Here is a 3,487-nt window from a genome sequence, read left to right on the forward strand (position 1 = left end):
AATTAGAAATTGCGTACAGGGCAAGTTATTTAAAATCGTTTATTTAAAAAAAATTAAAAGAACATAAAGTTGATTCACAACGAAATACAAAAGTGATGAATAGCATGACTAGTTGGGTTCGCCAGACAGACCTGTGGAGTACATGTCAAATAGGCTAAAAACAAGGCTAATAGTTAGCTTGCTGTCTACAGCTCCATGTCATGAACAAGCACAGAAAACACACCTAATCCCAAACCTCCGTTTTCGGTGATCTGTTCTTATCTGTACATATTAAATACCGGTGGGCTACTCATGTAAAATACTTAATATCTTAATAAAAGTGAAGCCGGACTGTAGGAACACAGCTGACAACACAGCCTGAATCAGATTCATCTCCCTCTATAATGTATTTTCCCCAATACAATCTAACCTTGCCTTTGTCTGACCTGAGTGTTTATCAAATAACCTGGCAATTATTAGTGTTTTTTGTTTTGTCTTTTTATTGAGCGCACTTATAGGCTACTATGTATGGATATTTATGAGATTGCTATTTTTCCTGTGACCACTGTAGTTAATCTCGACATGATTATACATTACAGTGTCATTTATATATATTCAAACTCAAAATGTCTTCAAAGTGACAGAGATACAATCTATTAGTCAACAACAAAGGGTTTTTTTTTTGCTTTGGAGAACGGCAGGTTGATTGTGCGTGACTCGTACGACAGGTCTGGACCACTCGTACATTTTGTTCGTACCTAAGAGAAAATTCTAAATACGTGAAAATTGGTGAAGTTCTCTTAAATCGCACGTACGAATCTGTTCGTACGAGTGGTTCTTGCATGAGGCCCATTGTTAGTAATATCTCACTAGGGCCTTTTTCATAGCACCTCGGCCCAGTTATCAATTCTAATATGTACAAGAGCCAATGTATTGTTCCGTAGTATAGTATCCCTTTCTGCTTCATCTTGTTCTCCACACCTAGTGGCCGCGGTGCTGTGCATCAGATGAAGAGCTCTGAGTGTGTGTGTGTGTGTGTGTGTGTGTAACTGAAGATCATTTGAAGTTCCTCAGTTAGAACAGTTAGAATTCTCATTTGAGTCTGTCTTTTAGTTCTGTGGCTTTGTTAACTGAGAAGAGCTGCCTCCAAATAGTTTTTGTTCACTAGCTATGATTGCGTTAAGCAAAATGGAGGAGGGCCTCACACATTGGTCTTTGCCTGGGGCCTCCAAATCACTAAAACCGCCCCTGGCTCAGAGGCATGTGCTTGGCTCGTACCCTGGGGTGACATCACATACAAAAAAAACAGCCTTTTATACGGCTCTGAGTGCCTTCATGATTTTTAAACAAAATCGGCCTTCATGATTAAAAAATACATAATTGAAAGAGTGTTTTAAGGTCTTGTGTGGTGTTGTAGGTATCTTCTTAACAGTTTTAGAGGACTGTCTTTTACAATGGCCGTCTATGGGAAAAATGCTTTTTGGGCCGCAGGTGAATTTTAGGCTGCAGTACCACCGTTGGCCACCATGTCAAACTGGCAGCAAGGCTGAGACCTGACGCCTGGGGGCTGGTCGCAGCAAGTGTGGACACACAAATGTTACGCATGCTGAGTAGTTTAGGTGTAACTGTAAACTTTTGCAGCTACTATAAAAAAAACAGTGAATATATTGCATTTTAAAAGCAACCTTAGTGTCCTGGTAGCACAGATGATGCACACCACAGAACTGACATCCTGGGTTTGCATATGGAAGGCCATAAAGATCACTTTATTTTTTGCTTCTCTTCCTTTGGCTTAACCAGGCCTTGCCATTCTGCGTCAATTTTGCATATTTTAGTCCATGACGTTACTTTCTGCCAGCATATGGTCTGGACTGGATGGGATTTGCATTGTATTTGCATAGAATTTCCATAGCCGCTAGCAAATTTCCCTTGTCTATGGCCAAGTTTATTTTCAAATGCAAACATTAACCCTGTTAGTGCCATGCTCCACCCCACTGACCTAACTAGGGCCATGATGAGTTTTCTATTAGGTATTTTATTATGGAAAAGATCATTAGTAACCTTCGCAGGTTTGTTGATCATGGAGTATTTTATGTAAAATAGTGAATTATATAAAGATTTGATATCCACATTCATTATTCTGTTTCTCAACTTGACAGAAGTGGAGTCATTCAATGAATCATTTAATGTATTTGCAATCCAAAATCTCTCTGGCACAAGACACTGAGGGGGGGCACTACTAAGGGAACCATATGCAAATGTTATACAAAGGTGAAAGGTCCTCCTGTGTGATAAACTAACACCGGAATTTATTTCTTTAATTTATTTCAACTCATTTTTTCTCCAAAGTCCTGATAGAATCTTAAAACATTCCAGATAGAATGATTTTTTCAGAAAGTGTATGCTTGATTCAGTACACATCGTTTCTAATAAAACACATCGTTCTAATTCTTTAAAAAAAAAAAAAAAAATACCTGGCCATCTGACATTTGTATTGAATGACTGAATTTATTGAAGTTGAAACTAATTATAGAAATGAAAATCATGATGCACTTACCAAGTTTTTATCCTATTAAAACCATATTGCATTGAAAAAAAAAAAAAAAAAGATAAACTAACACCGGCCTGCACAAAATTAACATTATACTAGGATGTCACTTGCTGGTGGGTGTTCATTTTTACTGGTTAAGGAAGGAAGAGAGGAGAATTGTGGCCCTTTTGGCTTTCCATAGCTTTCCATAGCTTCCAGCCTATAGGACCATTGTCACATATCATCTCCCTCTCTCTGTCCCATCATTCCTGTCTTTCTCTACTGTCAAACAAAAAGCAAAAAAAAAATGCCAAAAAAGAAAAAGCAAGCCTTCCACCCTGTTAGCATGCCGCAGTGATAGTTGTCTATCATCAGGCAGTCTCCACATCACTCCTCTGTACAGGAGGCAATCAACAGCTCCACCTCAATTAGCATCTTCGCCTCCCACACATGCCGCCTGTCAGGACTCATTACACCCACCGCCTACCGCTGCAACATCACTACCCATGGCTGACGCTGTGTGTGTTTAAATCCGTGTGTGTGTGTGTGTGTATTTGAGTGCACGCCCGCCGTTGTACCGCGCTATGTCGGCATGAAAACCAGTTAGGCGCCGTAAACTGCCCATAATCCTTAAAACACATGGTGTGAGTGAAGCTCCCACATGCTGTCAATCAAAACTGAGCACAGTGTACTCCGGCGCAGTGGAGTCTCCGGTGTTATCCAGGGGCTGGGAAGGCTACTTCATCAGTACTACAGTGATTCTCAACCTTTTTCATATCAAGGACCCCTAATTTAGTCCACATTAGGGCCATTCCATGACTATCTCTATTAAAGGTAGAGAGATAACAGTGAAACTATGATCAAAACAGTCATTCTTCTTCATTCTCTGATTGTGTTCACTTCTTGTAAATGAAATAATGCTGAAGTTTAACAATTCATCAATTTGCTGGGGACCCCCTGGAACCCCCTCAAGGACCC

Source organism: Centroberyx affinis, unplaced genomic scaffold (genome assembly GCF_046629955.1).
Source record: "Centroberyx affinis isolate AG114_WGS23_722 - 3 ecotype Tasmania unplaced genomic scaffold, CSIRO-AGI_Caff_v1 ptg005178l_1, whole genome shotgun sequence".
NCBI classification, from domain to species: Eukaryota; Metazoa; Chordata; class Actinopteri; order Beryciformes; family Berycidae; genus Centroberyx; species Centroberyx affinis.